General features: G+C 49.4%; 1 pseudogene; it reads left to right on the top strand.

Moving 5' to 3' along the window:
* The first annotated feature begins 581 nt into the window (after positions 1-581).
* Positions 582-16,528, top strand: LOC144761937 (peptidyl-prolyl cis-trans isomerase-like; annotated as a pseudogene).
* The last annotated feature ends 2,359 nt before the right edge of the window (positions 16,529-18,887 follow it).

Genomic DNA, 18,887 nt, shown 5'->3' on the forward strand with positions numbered 1-18,887 from the left:
TATGATGACAAAAAAACATCACTGATGATATGTATAAAATGTTCTAAAACCTTTTTCTTTTTCCATGTTTGTGTGTCTGTCATATTGTTGCACCCTGGGATCTTGACAACAGGAGAATTTCAGGTGATGACTACTTTGTTATTTCACTTTTTTGTTTATTCACAACACTTAGTAGTAGCATACAAGGTCCTGATGAAGCAGTAGGTGACCTATGGGCCCAAGGTAAACTGTAGAAACATGTCGACCATTACGTACATCTGGGTAGTTCTTTGTTAACACTACCTTTTGCACTGTTTTTATTGTTGGGAAAGGGAGGTGCTGATTAAAATAATTTTCCTCCTGCTTACCCAATTTTATACCTCATCACTTTAACACTGTTTGATTTTCACTATTTAGCACTGCTCTTCAGTTACCACTTGATACCGATTTAACATCACACACATGTTGGGACTTAGATGGTAGACTCGGCTAGACTTGGCCAAATCCTCCATTGGGTATATCTTCCCATTGGTTATGTGACTGGTTCCCAAATGATGTAGGGCGGTACAGGTTGGGATTCTGATGGGGATATCTCGAAACTTATGGAGAGTACCCGGTGATTGATTTTGCTATCCAAACACAGGCACACATCCTTTTTCTTGTTCGACCCCTTGCTATTAGTTAGTTGGTATTCATACTTATCTGCGTACTCAAAGGTTATACAAATTGATTAAGGTTATTGTGTAAGTAGCGTGTTGTAAGCTGAGTAAATCATACAGCCACTGTCCCTGCTCATATACTTACATCTTGGCATTCACTCCAAGCTTAATTCATTAAATGGCAACAGCAATGTCAATGTCTCAACCACCTCCCTTCCTAAATGAGGATGGTGAACCCCTCACTCCGTGGAAGAATTGGGTAAGGATATTTGAGTCCTATTTAATAGCTATTGGAGGCAACAGGTTCTCAGCTGTGAGCAAACTTCACATTTTGCTACATAACTTAGGGAAGCATGCTAGAGAGATATATGACAATTTACCTGAAATTGCTAGCGAAAGCAGTGGCGGAGGAGTGGATGGTGATGCTCCACCTGATGTATATCAAGTTGCTTTGGTAAAACTAGATGCACAGTTTGGAAAGAAAATTAATGTTGTTTTGGAGCGACACAAATTCTTTTCAAGGTCTCAAGGGAAGTATGAGAGCGTAGTGAATTATATAGCAGTTCTTAGAGGCTTATCTTCTACATGCGATTTTGGGAACCTAACTGATTCTCTAATCAGAGACCAATTGGTTAGATGTACATCAGATAAAAAGATACAAGAAAAGTTGCTAGCAGATGCCCCAGATTTGATAATAAGCTAATTTGTACTAGGCTGCCAGCATATGGCCTGTCAGTTATTCCCTTTTAATGAGGTGTGAAAACTACGCTCAGATCAGAAACAATGGCTCAGGTATTTTAGCAGGAAGCACTGGGTGTAAGGCATGTGACACATACAAGCTCAGGAAGGGCAGCTCATGAAGGTTCAAGAGCTTCATTAATTTGAAAGTTAGTTGTAAAGGGAGACCAGGAGGAACAGACGCCTTTGTCCCCTGAACTCTCTGTAACCAGTTTGGCACCATGCCCAGTGGGAGGTGGAGCTGGTCTCAGAACCAGTTTGGTGTAGCTGAAGAGGAGGGCATTGCACATTTCCCTTAACATACCCCTGGTTGGCGCACAAGCTACATCCAGGGACAGAAAGACTGCGCCATCTTGGGATTTACTTACAGTAGTTTACTGTGGGATAGTTTGCTGTAAGGCTAACAGAATGTGCTGCAAAAGTTGTAAGGTATATCCATGGAAACTCATCCTCATTGGTTAGAGAATGCCCAGGAGCAGCTCACTCACAAGGTAGTGAATACTGCAAAGGAAGCACCTCACCCTCAGCTCATGAGAACACATCTAGACCCACGGGAGAACAGAAGAGGACTTGGCCTGCTGTCTGTGACCTGTGTGAGACCTCACGGGTTGGAACTGCTTCCTCTTGAAACCAGGACTGAGAAGTGGACTCCTGTGTGGCTACAAGGAGACAGGCTACAGGAGGCCTTCTTCCTGAATTGCTCAGTTGACCAATCGCAACTAGATCTGGAGTGGACCCTCTTGATGGCCTCCTTTGGAGTGAGTCTGGGTCCAAATGGTTGTTCCTGAAGTCCTAGGAGTCTAAGAAGTTGCCAAGAAAATCTGAAATATGGGACTTAGAAACATTTTTGGACTTCCAAGATCTCTAGAGCATCAGTAGAATATTGCTGATTTTGAGAGAACTTAGTTGGATGTAGGTCCAGGATTGGCCTGTTGGAGGATTTTGAGCTCCATAAAAAAGACTAAGTCCAAAGATAGAAATGTTGACCTGGTGAAGGATTGAAAAATATCTGTGTGACGCAAGGACTTCAGCGGCCACAAAATTTGAATTTCTCTCACTAGGAGTTTTTCTTGCCAAACCAAAGGCTTCATTGGGACCTGTTTTAGTAGCTAGCCAGCTTCACAATTTACACAGAAGATATAGCCTAAAATGTTTCCCACTGAAGGATTTCGGCTCCCATTTCAGAGAATATGGGCCTGATTCAGAACTCGGCGGATGGTTTACTCCGTTACAACGTGATGGATATCCAGTCATTCGAAATATAAATCCCATTATAGCCTAAAAAAAAAGTCAGAAAGTAAACTCTTTGACTAGGACAAAACCTTCTTGGTTTATCCAACTTTTGCTCCATTGCAGTCTGCCTGATATCGCGCCTAGCTCCCGGTCAACAACAAACAGTGACTACCAATTGGTGCTTTACTTTTAGGACACTTTTTGCCATAAATCTTTTGACGTTCCAATGTTCCATTCCCCTTATTGAATTTGTGATGTTTTGGTGTCATCTTGCTCATTAAATTTGCTCTATTTTTAGAAATTATTTGCAGGATTTTTTATTGTGTTGTGTTTTAACTGTATTTTTTACTGCTAAATACTTTACACATTTTCCTGAAAAATACTTATTATGCCATTAAAATCTGGGGTGCAGAAACCATGCAATCACTGAACACAAAAATAGTGCCCATGCTGTTAAGAACACTAACGCTCATTTACCTTATCACAGAGTCAAGACACCTCTGCTCAAAAAAGGCTCAGCTGACGCCCTATGCATTGAACAATTCTCACTAAAAACATTAGCACACATGATTTTAGACGGTCCTCTACAACCATGGTGAATACAACAACACCAGGTGGTATAAAAAAATGCTGGATCTTTTATCCAAACAAAACACTTGTTGCATAATAAAATCTGCAGGAAAACAATACCAGTTAGCAAATAAATGCCCAATTTCACAAAGCTAATGGTGTGGGGAACTCATGAATGGAATATACACCCAAAATTAGTGTTTTTCACTCTTTTTGGGTGTAGTTGGTGTACATGGTTATGGGTCTGTTATGGTTTTCCATAAGTTACACTTTGGTGTTCTGGTAGATTGTGGGCAAGCAATGCACATTGGTGTATGCCGTATTGTTAGTTTGTGTTTTAATTAGTGTTTTGTAGTTTGTGTCAGTACTTGCAGGTTTTGTTGCTTCTCAACACTGAGTCCTGATGATGGTCTTGCAAAACTCTTGTGCCATCTGAGACCGAAACTTCAACAATCTGTCCTCTTTAACATCAATGCTGACACCGTATAATATTTTCAGCCCTTCTTCAAGAGTTGAAAGATAATGGTTTGAATCATATGTACTGTGGACTTATGCACTTGTACATTTAGGATCCCCAGGTTGAATGAATGTCATCTAACTATAGTATAGGGATCATAAGGTGGCAATTGCAGTCGCAAAACAATCTTACATTGCAGTTAGAGTCCCTATTAGAAAAGGACGCCCTTGACACGCCCCTTCCTGATAGAAAGTGTCAGGCTCCTCCGGGAATCCTCAGGGTGGTATTGATGCTCTATGGGGGCCCACCTCCGGATAACACCAAGTCTGGAATGTAATACTCACAGACTGTTGGAGCTATCAAGCGGGGGAAGGAAAGGGTAGGAACAGCTGGGAGGGAGACCTGGGTAGGACACAGAAAAAGACACTGTAAGGATGTGTACTGCAACACCGCAATTCAGTAGTAAGCTAACACATTGAAACATTCAGTCCTGGGTTCTTTAGCACCCTACCTGAAATAATAAGAAAGTGAATGAATAATGCCAGAAGAGAGTAGTGTGATGTACGTTCCTCCACCTGAACTATAAAACATAAAGAAGAACATGTAACAAACTCACTTCCTAGCTAAAGCAATGTGATTTGTGAAACGTGTGAAGGAAAAACCTTATATAACGTACCACAATGTTAATGACAATAGGGCCAATAGGAGAACACTAATCCGCACCCTTTTTTGCAGTGCTCTCTTCTGGAGAAAAAGAAACAAGAGAAAACTAGGAACAACCAATTTGTTGGGTATAAGATGAGAGAAAGCTCAATCACAGTCTTGTATCTCAATCCAAACAATAGAAATAATCCCAAGTACGTTAACACTCCATGAAATCCAGGGAACATGGGAAATGAAGATCATGCAAATGAAGTGACCCCTTTAGTCTGTGGAAAACAATAGCTGCACCAATGTCATAGCAGAGTCATGAACTGAACGTTCCACATCACAAGGCCAATATCCCTACATCAGAAACAAAACAATGGATATTCCCAAATAAATGCTTTGGTTTCTTTTCCTGGGTAAAACCAGACTGGCTTCTACCAGGAGATGAACAAAAGTTCGCCACAAGACTAAAGTACACCTGTGCCATGTGGCACACAGACATGCCCTAAGGCCTTAGGGCATGTCTGTGTGCCACATGGCACACAAGCCCGAAAAAGGGGTGCAACAGGGTGTCAAAGTGACACCCTGTCCCCCTTGTAAAATCGGCAATTTTACCGATTCGGTAATTACCGAATCGGTATTTGCTATTGAATCCTATGGGCTTCAAGGCCCATAGGAATCAATGGCAAATACCGATTCGGTAATTACCGAATCTTACAGATTCGGTATTTTTACCGAATTATTTACCTACATAGCAATTACCGAATTGTAAATACCGAATCGGTAAAATTCGGTATTTACCATTCGGTAAATTGCTATTACCTACATCTGGACCTAAGTATTTATTAGTCCCTTGCAGAGGAATGCTTTCAGTCACAACTTTGGGCCAGATGTAGCTCGCCAATTACCGGTCGGTAACGGCCGATTTCGGCCGTTACCGACCGGTATTTGGGAATTGACATGTAGGGGGCATATTATTTACAGAATCGGTATATTTACCGATTCGGTAAATTTACAGAATCGGTAAAGTACCGAATCGGTAAATTTACCGATTCTGTAAATCAATATGTAGGTGGCACTGTAATCAGTGCCACAGGCCCTTACCGATTCGTTATTTACCATGGAATATTATTCCATGGTAAATAACGAATTCCTGTGTACATGCACCTCTGTGCATTAATCCCAGCCAACAAAGGAACTCACAGATTCTAGCCAAACAATCCTCAGGAACCGGTAACCTCCCCTGCACGAGCCCTCAATACCGGACTCATCCAACAGAAGAGGACGTAAGGAGCAACAAGGCAAGTGCTCTTAGCCTTTTGCTTGGGACAGATGCGGTAACAGAGATGTGCTTACAGCACTCTTACTGCCTTGAAGAATCCGAGGGAGAAGTCCGCTTCCGCGCAGGCGATGAAGAATAATCGGGGGCATCTCTTCCTTTACTGCCGCCATTTATCCTGCTCTCCGCTTCGTCTCGCGGTCACGTGGGGCGTGACCCACTTTGCATGCGGGGATTTGTAGTCCGCTAGTTCTCCCTAGCGCTGCAGCCAGCGCGCAACCGGGATCGATTCCTGACAGAAAGTCGCAAACCCTATTTTGCGGGTCAGTAAAAAGTTACCAACTCTTGGGATCTTGTTTGCGCTATATAAAACTTTATATATAAATAAATAAAAGATAGGGTTTGTACATGGGACAGACCAATTTTGCGGTCGCAAAGGAGCCGATTTCCCATTTGCGACCACAAAAAATGCTTGTACATCTGGCCCTTAGCTTCTACTGGCTATGCTCCATGCTATATGATGGATGCCCATGGTGTGCATCCCTTGAATTAGATAGCTACCTCTGGCTATGTCATGTTAGATGTTGTATGATGCTTGCTCTTGTTTGTATGGTCCTGTAGCACATTGGCAATCTGGGTCCCCTTTAGGGTTGTGAGGAGCTTATTGAACAGAGTCACAGTGGACAGTTGAATTTGTGCTTGTGAGTATGTCTGGGCATTTGAAAGGAGTTCCTAGAATTTGTCAATAACTCTTGCTATTTGTTAGGGATGATTACCATCTGGAGAAAATAGGTCCGATTTACAAAGGTAGATTTTCAAATTAAGATCTACTCATGTGTGGATCTAATCGCACACCTTTGTGTAAATCTCAACTTTTTTGCTATTCAACATTTTTTAGTGGAATTTACATCTAAGTGTGGGTTTACATGTCTCTACTCCCTGAGATTGGAGGGTGGACCCTGCCTTGAATACATTTATAGGGGCACAGCTACTACAAGTAACTTTTCACCTATTGGAGTAGATCTCCACGATTGGGTGATAATCTCCCAATGGGAAAGTATAGTGATATGTGATAAAACTGAATGTGTTTATTTTTTAAATATTTAAATATATTTTAATGTAAAATGGTATGCACAACTTAGAGGAGTTCCGGAGAGGGCCCAAATAAATTAATCTTGTGCCATGTGGGGACATTATTGAGCAGCCTCTGTCAGTCTGATTATCTGAGAGGAGTGCCTAGTTACTACAGACATTCCTGTTGAACTGCCCACAGTTCTAGAGTGGCCCAGGAGACATGCTGCCCTGCTTGCGTCTTGGGCAGAGTCCAGGAGCCCACCCAGGCCTGGAAAGCCTGAGAGATGAGGTGGTCCTGGGGCAAATTTACCTGGTAGCTGGGACTCTGCCTGACTCTGGGGGTGGGTTGCTCCCCCCCACTTTGCTGCCTGACCAAGGAGTTACTGTCCTCCGCACACCCAGCCCTTTCATTGACGGGGACCAGACGCAGAAGGTGAAGGTGCAGGACCCTTGTGGCCCTCTCACTGATGAGATCTAGAAGAGAGCAAGTTGAGCCTGGGAGAGGAAAGCATGCAAGGCCTGGAGCGGTGAAGAAACCATGCCCGCAGTAGGCTACGAATCAGCACTGCAGGAATTTGTCACCAAAGATGGAGGGCCATGCAGCCTGACTCACACAACTCGGAGACCATGTACAACTTGTGGAACATCGAGCTGAAGATGTCGAGGGGGCTGAGAGAAGGGCCCGAAGGAACAACATCAGAGTAGTGGACCTCCCTGAAGGCACAGAGGGAGTGGATGCCACCACCTACTTGTCATCCTGGCTACGGGGACTGGAGAATCCAGTAGTGGCTCTCAGCAATGTACACACTGGAATAAGCCCACAGCATGCCAACCTGACACCCTCCTCGGGTGCGGCCCCTCGACCAATGGTGGCCAGGCTGCTGAATCACAAAGACAGAGTAAATCCTGCATAGGGCGAGGCCATTGGCCCAGTCACAGGGGACCCCACTAGAGGCATGCGTTTCCCTGACTTGACTCTTACAGTCCAGAGGCGCAGGGCCTCCTTCCTTGAGGTCAAGAAAGAGCTCCGTAACCTTACCCTTAAGTATTCCTTGCTCTTCCTCTAATGCCTACGAGTGGTGGCTGACGACCATACAAGCTTTTTTGAAGAGTGGGCCTGGCTTGAGCTTCATTATGGCCAGTCAGGCTCATTAAACGGTCACCCCCTGGAATCAAAAGGTCGCCCCCCCAGCATTTCCACCGGGCAGGGTGAGGTTGCAGTGGCTTCAGGCAGTGACCGACGGTGGTGGCTCCCAGAAGAGATCAAGCCTCCACAGGTCGGCCTTGCAGTCAGATCTGCTATGCCATTCCCACAAGATGGGGTCCTCCCAGAGTCTTTATTGGATTTGTGCTCTCTGTCATCGATGCCAGAGAGACCATGTGTCGCCCTGCAAGTGGCAGATGAACTTTTGAAATGTCCTAAGGTTACTGGTTCTTCAGCTGGCCAGTGTCCAACATTCTCGCAGCTGTCCAAAATCCCCCACGGAAGGCAAGCCTAGGTTCCTCTTGCAAGCCCTCCAAATTCCACCCTCTGATTCAGCACTCAGAAGCCCACATAATCTTCCTACAAGAGAGTCACCTGGACCAGACAGAAGGAGACCAGCTGTGCCACTGCTGGCGCAGTCAACTCTTTCACATCTGCTACTCCTCTTCCTCCAGGGGTCAGTGATTTGGATTCACCCTAGAGTCCCCTTCTATGCTGAGCACTCCTTAATCGATTAGAAGGGCCGCTATGTTTTGCTGCAGGACCACTAGGACGGCCAGACGATAGTACTTGGGTGCCTCTATCCTCCCAACTTTGACCAGCCTTAGTATTTGAACTTCCTCTCTCCACACTTGGCTACCTAGGTTGATCTCCAATGGCTCCTGGGGGACGACTTCAATTGTGTTCTGGATCCCACCCTTGATAGGCCACCCCCCACGGGTAACCCTGTAGCCTGAAATGCCACAGACCTAGCTGACTGGTTGTAGAGAAGACTCCACAAAATAGATATTTGAAGAAATGGGTTTATTGATAGAAGTACCACTGTACAATAAGGGGCTTCTGGAGCAACTGACTGATTACAGAATGTTAGGGAGAGAACACTCTTCTCCTGCTCCATGAGCTCACCACATTCTAAGCTGCAGGCTTAGTAGGTACACATTACCACACATCCCCCTTTTTTATAAAAAACAAGCATAACTTCTATCTTTTGTAATACGCTTCGTAAAATGATAGTAATCGCTTTCTCTTCGCGCTCTCAACCAGGCAGGAGCTTCGAAGCAGACGAGCAGTCACCGCAGACACTGTTCAACCCATATAATCGCCACCATGGTTTTAAGGGTATTCTTTGATGTCACCGCTGATGGTGCCCCCCTGGGACGCATCGAAATGGAGCTCCGGGATGATGTTGTGCCAAAGACAGCCAAAAACGTTAAAGCCCTGTGCACAATGGAAAAAGGGTTTGGGGGGGGCGTGGTCAAGATGGCGTCGGAGTAGGACGCTCTTTCTGTGCTCCTCCGGCGCCGATCCCTCATAGCAGCTTATAGCCTGTGTCACCAGCTCGGATCGGCCACCGGACGGTTGGCGGAGGTCCGCGGAGTAGGGCGGTGTGGTCCGGTGCCGCCAGCAGAGCGCTGCGCCGCATATAGAGGTCGGCAGTGCGGAGAGATTGTACGGCCTTGGCATCCCCGGCCTCGCGTGTCCTGGAGGCCGGCCGGAAGCTCCGGACCGCCGCGTCGGAGGAGGGAGCTAGCCGCCACCCGCCCGAGGTCCCCACGGACGCCAGCTGCTTGGTGCGGGCCGCGCGAGCGGCGGAGGGAGGCGCTGCCTGCCAGGGGACGCCGGAGGTGATTTCCGCCGGAGGTGAGGAGGGGCCTGACCTAGGAGGAGCGCGGAGGCCCAGGAGCGCCGGCCCGGAGGGGTGGTGGAGGCCCCGGGCGCTTCCCAGAGGCCGCATTCGACCGGGATAAGTGCAGTTTGGGCTCGGCGCGTGGAGTCGAGCGCCGGCCCAGAGGGGGTGACTGACGGCCGGCGATCCGAGCAGGGCAAGAGCAATCGAGGCTGGCTCGGCTTCCTACGCTGCGGAGGGGCCCTAAAGGTTACATCTGGCGCCGGACTGGATGGTGTGTGGGCCTGGGGGACTGCTACCAACTGGCTGTGCCCGGACTTCCAGAGGGGTCACAACTGTGCGGGCTCCGGTCCTGAGCTGTAGACTGGTGCGGACTGGAGGTGCTGTTGGGGGTGCGTGCCTGGAGGCGATCTGGATGAGGAGCGTGGCGCCGCCATTTTGCCTGGCTCGCCTGACTGTTTGAGTGCGTAGCGCTCGCTCCTGGACTTCTGTTGTCTGAGTTGCCCCACCGCACCGCCTCTCAGGGGCTTGCCATAGCTACTGGGGGCCCCTTGCTCCTTGGTTCTTGCGCATTCCTGCCACCTGGAGTCTCGGCGCCGGAGATTCGCTGGGAGCCTCTGGCCTGGAGCAGAGTGGTGGACACCGAGTTGGGCTGCCCTCCGGGGCCGACTACTACGCCTGCAAGCCCGGATCCAGGTACCGCTTGGCTTTGGTGGTGACTGGTGGAACGCCCGCCCTGGTGCGGGGTGCCCGGCATTATGGCTAACCAGGTCCGCAAGGGGCGTGTGGTGAAGGACGGCGCTGCTAAATCTTCACAGCAACCGGCATCCCCGGGCACCAGTGGGTCGCCAAGTATGTCCGATGACGAGGCCCCGGCCACTAAGGCATTTATGACCGAACTTTTTGCTTCCATCAAGGAGGACATCTCCGAGCTGCGGACGCAACTGGCCTCTGATCTCCGGGAAGTGCGGAGAGATGTTGATGGGATTGGCGAAAGAGTGGCGACTCTTGAGGACCATGATTTGAGCACGGCCAATGATGTTCACTTACTCCAACAAGACGTCCTTCGTCTCACGGAACAAAACTTGGACCTGCAGGCACACACGGAAGACCTCGAGAACCGCTCCCGGCGGAATAACATCCGCATTAAAGCGGTGCCTTGGGATGGCGAGGCGGGAGACCTGCGAGGCTATGTGAAGGAACTGTTTCTGCAGATCTTGGATGAAGACGATGTGAAGGATGTCCAGATGGATAGAGTCCATCGCGTTGGTTTGCCCAGGAGAGGGGGGGGGCCGCCCCCAGACATCCTTGTCTGTGTTCATGACTTTCAAGTGAAGGAGCGCATCCTCCGTAAGGCTAGGGCCATCAGTTCGCTGCAATTTCAGGACCATCATCCTCAGCTTTTTCAGGACCTAGCAGCTTCTACGCTTCAAAAAAGGAGGGATTTTCGGCCGGTGACTTCCCTTCTGCGGGAACGCAACATCGCATATTCTTGGGGGCACCCCTTCAGGATCATCTTCAGGTGGCAGAACCGACTGATGCAGATACGCTCCCTCCAGGAGGCGAAGGAGCTCTTGGGTTTGGATGAGGTTGCCCCGTCCCAGGGGTCGAATGCATCCCCATCTCGGCGGCGCCGTCGGTCCACCTCATGGCACAGAGTGGGGTCCTCTCCAGCTCGAGGGCGCCCGGATCGCAATTCCAGCCAGCAGGAGAGGGGGAACGCAGTGGCTTCAGTAGTGTCAGTGACGATGCCGGCGTCACAGGCCAGCTCTGGAGCGGCATGACGGTGACTTGATTACTGCGGATCGGCGCTGGAGGGGGCATAGACCCCCCCGGTCTGGGTGAATGGATGTACTTTTGGAGAAGACTCCCCAGACCGTGACCTTGGGAGAAACCGAGATGGTCTCCCTATCCTGTCCCCGGAGTGGTCAGTGCTTCGTGAACTGTGGACCACTGGGACTGATGAGTATTCTTTTCACTGTTTCTGTTCTGTTTACAATTTCACTGTTCCTTTTTCCTTCAGGGGGAAGATGGTTTGTTGGGGGGGAGGGGGTGGGAAATGTTGGTGGCGACTGGAGTGATTCGTGGCTTGTACGGTGGGTCTGGAGAGGTGTGAGAGTGGCGTGTGGGGAGTGGGCTACGGCACTGGAGGATCTACGGGAGGCGGAGGGTCGGGCTGGTGAGGCGCGGGAGGGGTCTTTGGGTCGCCTGTCACTGTTACTCTTGCACGGAAGATGGTTGATTGTGGGGTGGGGGGCCCCAATGCTGTCTATGGAGAGTTTTGGTTTATGGGACCATCATGCCGGTTAGTATAGGGACATGGAATGTTAAAGGCCTGAACTCGCCGCAGAAGAGGCAGAAGGTGTGGAAGTATGTCACTGATCATCAGTTGGATGTTGTGGGGCTCCAGGAGACCCACCTAGCGCGTAAGGACGAGCTGCGCCTTCGTCATAAGGCATTTCCCATCATCTATAGGTCTTCGGCGTCCACGAAGCATAGGGGGGTGGCTCTCCTGTTTCGTTCTACGCTGCACTTCCAGCCCCATGATGTCTGTAGTGATAAGGATGGACGCTCGCTGATGGTGAAGGGGCTTGTCCGAGGGAGACTTTGTACTTTTGTGGTGGTATACATCCCTAACGCTGGTCAAAATCAGTTTTTGCAAGGAGTGTTGCAACGTGTGGGTGACTTTGCGGAAGGGAACTTGTTCCTTCTGGGGGACTTTAACCTGGTGTGGGATGCGAATGTGGATAGCTCTGGGACCCGTAGGGTACATACAGGGGTGTTTTCCCCCTCCTCACAGCAGGTGGTGGGTGATCTGGGTCTGGTTGACAGCTGGCGTTTCTTCCACTCTACCTCCCGGGATTACACTTTTTTTTCGCATGTCCATCAGTCTTACTCCCGATTGGACCACATTTTTATTAGCCAGGCGCTTAGGGGCGATGTCCTTGACTCCGTCATTCTTCCACTCTCGGTCTCTGACCATAGTCTCCTGGTGCTTAGCCTCCGGTGGTCCTCACCTGGTGATGGGCAACGGAAATGGTACTTCCCGGCATCGGTAGTGCGGGACGATGTCTCTAGTAGGGCACTGCGTAAGGCCATCAAGGACTTTCTCGAACTGAACCCCGTGTCGGACACATCGGTCTCCAACACTTGGGACGCATTGAAGGCGTCCATCAGGGGCACTTGCTTGGGCCTCAATGCAAATCTTAATAAAGCGCGGCGCAAGGATAGGGAAGCTCTGGAGACTGAATTGGCGGTCCTTGAGCAGGCTCACAAGCTTAACCCTTCTAGAGTTACCCTCCGGCCTTTGACCGCAATTCGTGGGAAATTGAGGGCCCACTACAATAACAGGGCCGAATTGACGCTGTTGAGGTTAGGCAGGCAGTCTTATTCTTGCGGTAACAAGGTGGGCAGACACTTGGCACGGCAGCTGCGGGATAGGCGGGAGCGTGAATATATCGGGGGGATTCGGGACGCGGAGGGGGGGCTGCATCACCGGGACGAGGAGAAGGCGACCGTTTTTGGCCGTTTTTACGAAGATCTTTATGCTGGAGACGAGCTGGATGAGGAGACTCAGCGGCAGTATCTGCAGCGCTTGCCCCTTCCCCAGGTATCCAAGGAGTGGAATGAGGTCCTGGAGGCACCGATTACCCGGGATGAGGTACTCGAGGCTATTAAGAACCTGAAACTGCACAAGGCCCCTGGACCGGACGGATATACTGCCGTCTTCTATAAAACGTTCGCCTCTGAACTCTGTGACCTCCTGGTGTCCCTTTTTAACGACATGGCTGAGACCGGCTCTTCGAAGGGTTCCCTTTCCGAGGCGGTTATAACGGTCCTGCCGAAGCTGGGAAAAGACCCCACCCAGTGTGCCTCGTTTCGCCCCATAGCGCTCCTTAACTTGGATGCGAAATTATATTCGACAATCCTGGCGCATAGACTGCAGGATCTGTTACCAGCGATCATACACCCTGACCAATCCGGGTTTATTAAGGGGCGCCAGACGCACGACAATACGCGTAGAGTGGTGCATCTCATTGAAAAAGCGGACAGGTTTCGCATTCCGGCGGTCCTGGTGGGGCTGGATGCCGAAAAGGCATTCGACCGGGTGGACTGGCGCTTCCTGTTTCGTACGATGACGGCTTTTGGCTTTTCGGCAAAGTTCATTACCATGGTGAAGGCCAACTTCTGCAGTCCTAGATCTCGAGTGGGAATCAATGGCCACTTGTCTGCATTTTTCCCGCACACCAGAGGTACTAGGCAGGGTTGCCCCCTTTCCCCTCTCCTGTTCGCGCTGAGCATTGAGCCACTGGCGGTGGCGGTGAGGGAACATGAGGGCATACGGGGCATTACGTTCACGGGAGAGCAGCACAAAATCACGCTCTTCGCGGACGACGTACTTCTTTCCATTGCTGACCCAGAACGCTCGCTGCCTTGTGTTAGGGAGACCTTGCTGAAATATGAAGAGGTGGCAGGCTTCAAGGTTAACTACAGCAAGTCGTATGTCCTGAATCTTACTCTATCGCCAACGGACACAGAACGTTTGCGCACTCTGACGCCCTTAGCCTGGGCTGCTGACTCGATTGTCTACCTGGGGGTCCGCTTGACTCCCACTGTGGGCAAACTATTCGCGGCTAATTTCCCCTCTTTGTTGGCAAAGACTCGAGCCGACTTGGACAAATGGAAACCTAAATTTCTATCATGGCTGGGTAGGATCCATGCTGTGAAGATGCTCCTCCTTCCCAAATATTTGTACTTGTTTCAGGCCCTCCCCATCGCTTTGGACGGCGACTTTTTTCGGCGCCTTAGAACGCAGATCTTGCGATTTGTGTGGCAGGGGGGCCGAGCACGCTTGTCCTTTGCGTTATTACGTAGGCCGAGATCCGAGGGCGGGGTGGGGCTTCCTGACTTCCAGCTTTATTACAAGGCGGCGCAACTGAGAATTTTGGTAGAGTGGTCACAGCAGACGTCGGAGAAGCATTGGCTGCATATGGACCGGAGTGTGGCGGGGAGGTCGGTTTGGGACCTGGCTTGGAAGCCTAGGAGGGACCGCCCCTTAAATGCGTATATAAGTACGCCTACTGGTACTGTCCTGAAGGTATGGGACACCCTGGTTGGGGACGAGCGTTGGCCTACGTTCCCCTCACCCTTCACGCCCTTGCACTTCAACCCGGCCTTTCCGCCGGCTCAGCGGGAGGGGGCCTTCGATGCGTGGAGGGAGGGGGGATGTAGGGCTTTGACTCACCTGTTCCATGGTCAGGCCCCCCTCACTTTTGCAAACTGCGTGAGGGACTATGGGGTTCCCCAAAATGACCAATACCGTCATGCGCAACTGCTCCATTGGGCCACGTCGCCGGGGGTACTGGAGGCAGCCACACGGCCTCCCTCCCCATTTGAGGCCTTCCTGCTGCGGACGTCTGTGATGAAGGGGGTCATTTCCTTCATATATCAGCTCCTGCTGAGGTCGGCAGTCTCGCCTAGACCTAGGTATATGGAACAGTGGGAAGAGATGCTGGGGAGGGATGTCTCGGACGCTGAGTGGACAGCGTTATGGCGGGATATCACGAAGTTTAATCACTCGCTTCACCTCAGGGAAGCCCACCTTAAGACTCTTATGCAATGGTATTTATGTCCGACCAGGCTACATCGCTTTTATCCGGCCGCCTCCGATAAATGTTGGAGGGGTTGCGGGTTTCTAGGGGACTTTCGCCACATCTGGTGGGACTGTCCAGTGATTCGGCCCTATTGGGACGAGATTCTCTCGCACATTAGAGAACTGCTGCAGTATCCCATTGAGGACTCGATGGCCTCTGTTCTTCTAGGCCTCCGAGAACCCGGCCTAGAGCACCAGACCAGAGCGGACAAGAAGATTTTGTGGCTTTGCCTGGGTGCTGCCAAGCTTACACTGGCAGCTGCCTGGAAACAAAAGGCGGCACCGGCAATTTCGCTGTGGCACGCGCGACTGTGGAAACTTCTGAGTTTGGAGAGAATGGCGGACATTTTCCTTGGTAATTTTAAGAACTTCCAATTCCAGTGGGATCCGTTGGTGAATTTTCTGTCTAAAGGCTTACCATCCGCTGTCTGTCCCGCATCCCTGAGGTCACTTCATTTATTTCAGATCTAATTTTGTTGTCGAGAGGAGTTTTGGTTTGAGTGAGTCGCCACCATAGGGGGAGGGATTGGGGGGGGGGGAGTTATGTTCATTGGTTTATGGTTCACCGAGGTGCATAGCGAGGATATCTGGCCTAGTTATTTGGTCCTGCCGGCCTATGGACATGTTGGCTCGGCTCTGTGTTGCACTTGATGAGAGACTACCGCCATGGGCGCCTGCCGAGCACTGACTTTGCTTCTGTTATTACGAATTTGATGCTCTGCTTTTTTTGTTTTGCTCACAGAAGGGCCTATCTCGCGAGGGACTGTTTCGCTCCTTGGTGAACTTCATGTGTGTAATGTTCTTTTGAAACTGAAAATAAAAATTTTACAAAAAAAGAAAAAGGGTTTAGTTTCAAGGGATCGTGCTTCCGCAGAATCATTCCAGAGTTCATGTGTCAGGGTGGTGACTTCACGAACCACAATGGACATGTTGGAAAATCAATCTATGGTGCCAAGTTTGCCGACGAGAACTTCACACTCAAACATACTGGTGCTGGAATTCTGTCCATGGCTAATGCTGGGCCCAACACGAACGGTTCTTAGTTCTTCATATGCACTGCCAAGACCACGTGGTTGGAAGGCAAGCACGTCGTATTTGGCTCCGTCGTAAAAGGCATGGATGTTTTATGCGCAATGGAGAAGTTTGGCTCAAGCTCCGGGAAGACGTCGAAAAAGATAGTGATTGCTGATTGCGGGATGCTGTCGTTTATTTCCTGGCTTGCCTCCGATCATTCCTTGTGTAGCTGGTGAAAAGACCACCCATGCCACTTGGTTTAGTTTTCAGCCTTACTTGTGCGCTCCAATGAACTGCATCTGTTGGATTTCTCTGGCTTTCCCCCCTCATACCCTTTCTGAACGTCAATGTAGCCTGCAGAATTACATGAAAATAAAGAGATTAAACAGTTTAAAAAAATGATAGAAATCACCATTTAAAATGTAGCGGTAATGTTAATGTAGCGGTAATGTTAATACCTAAAATTCCAAGAATTTCTCACCTAAATATTTTCACATGAGGAAAAGTAGTCATCCGCAATTCCCTTGTTAGCTCTCCGGCCCCGTCAAATATTAATACAATGTTCATTTAAAAAGTATCCCGATCATCGCCAGTTTTGTAGAGATGACTCCTCAAAATAGATATTTGAAGAAATGGGTTTATTGATAGAAGTACGACTGTACAATAAGGGGCCCCTGGAGCAACTGACTGATTACAGAATGTCAGGGAGAGAACACTCTTCTCCTGCTCCATGAGCTCACCACATTCTAAGCTGCAGGCTTAGTAGGTACACATTACCACACTGGTTACACCATTCTCCCTGATTGATAAATAGCAGACTCACCATCCTCACAACAGAAAGTATTCCTTCTTCTTTCCGCCCATGATTTGCACGTCTGTTTGCACCACATAGTGTGCTCCACAGATTTGATGGTACAGACCAAGTGCATGTTGTACCTAGGCAAAATCTTTTCTGATCGCAACCCGCTTTACGCATATGTGCACTGGGCAAGAATGCCTAGCCTGGACCTGATGTGGAGACTGCAGCCCTTGTGTTTGGAAGACACAATTACTTCCTATTCTGTATGCAATGAGTGCTCTGCCTTCTCCTCCCAGGTGGAATGGGAGGCCTTTAAGGCGTGTTGCATGGGATGTGTATCAGTACCATTGTGGGATCCGGGAGCACACCACAAACTCAACATCACAAGATTGAGGGTTCTCTCAGCCCTTGAAAGATAGAGACCATGACGAACCCCACTTGAAGGGATGACTTGGAGAGGTCAAGAGACATTCAGCTACCCTGTTTGAATGCCTCTGCTGCCTCAACTGGATGGCATATCTAGCCCACACCCAAGCAGAGGCAGACAGCTCCAGTGGACTTCTGGCCCAACTGGTCACATCACACACCCAAGGAACTCCTATACACATGATTTGAGATCACAGGACACAATATACCCAAAGAGTTATCAATGCTGCCTTCTACTCCTACCCATCGGATTATAAAATCCTAGAATCTAGCGGGCCACATACTCCCTTTCCTACCCGATCTGATCTACGCCGGCCAAAATGTCTTTATCCCTTCTGCAACACCTCATTGAATATACAACATCTCTATGTGATTATAGAATGGGCTGCTCTAGTTGTGGCCAGCCTGCCTGTCCCTTGACTTGGAGCAGGCATTCGAATCATTGAATTGAGACTATATGTTCAACTATTCGGATTTGGCCCCAAGATCCTAGGCTAGATCTGTCTCTTATATCTCAGTCCCACGACTAGAGCAAGAATGGGCGACCATATCGCTGACAAATATCCCATTTACAGAGGAAGCCAATGAAGGTTGCCCCCTGTTCTTATTACTGTTGGTGGTGATGCTGGAGCCCTAAGCAGCACAGCTGCGAACCAGGAGCAGGGACTTGGGCATCCCTTTAGGAACACAGACACACATTGTATCCCTGTATGCGGATGACATGATCCTTTACCTACATGATGTCTACGGGGACCTGACCAGCATCATCTCAATCCTGACCCCCTTTAGCCTTAAAGTTTACTATGCACCATCTCTTGTCTTCCTGTTTATGGAACATCTCCCCAAACGGCAGGTCCAGATGGGCACTGGGAGCCTAACCTGGGCTCTTTGAAGTTTTAAATATGTAGGCATTTAAATCTATCATACAGACGCAAACCTTTTAGATGGAAATCTTGGCAAGATGGTGAGCCCCTTGTGCTCCCAAATCTCCTTTGTATGACTGTCCCTCTGTCAGTGGCAGGCCGAGTGGCCCTGTAAAAAATAATGATGCTTCCCCCAACTCTTATACTACTTTATTAACCTCTCGGTTCCCAGTTTTGCTCCCTGGGTGCACCCTCTCTCATTTAGGTTCTTTGTTACACAACCTGATATGTGGCACAGGATAATTGAGAGTGGCGCTACGTATGCTGCAGCTCCCCCTTTGGGGCGTTATGAGAGCCCCGAAATTTACACACTATTACTTGGCAGCTCAGCTCCAATGGGGGCCACCACACTGACAAGCCAGAAATTGCCTGGGTCGAAGTCTATAAGGGTTTCTTGCTACCCGTGCTTCTCCCAGCGCAACAGATGAGAAGACCCCACCCACTTCTCTTCCACACGGCCCACAAGTGTCTGCAGAGGGGCTTCTCAGGAGCCAAAACCATAAGACCCTACATGCCATTGCTGCTGCTCTGGCACCTTTCCTTGAGGGACTATAGACTGAGTCGCCGATGGGTGGAGCTGTGGGAGGATGTCAGTATCATGATT

Source organism: Lissotriton helveticus, chromosome 6 (genome assembly GCF_964261635.1).
Source record: "Lissotriton helveticus chromosome 6, aLisHel1.1, whole genome shotgun sequence".
Classification (NCBI taxonomy): domain Eukaryota; kingdom Metazoa; phylum Chordata; class Amphibia; order Caudata; family Salamandridae; genus Lissotriton; species Lissotriton helveticus.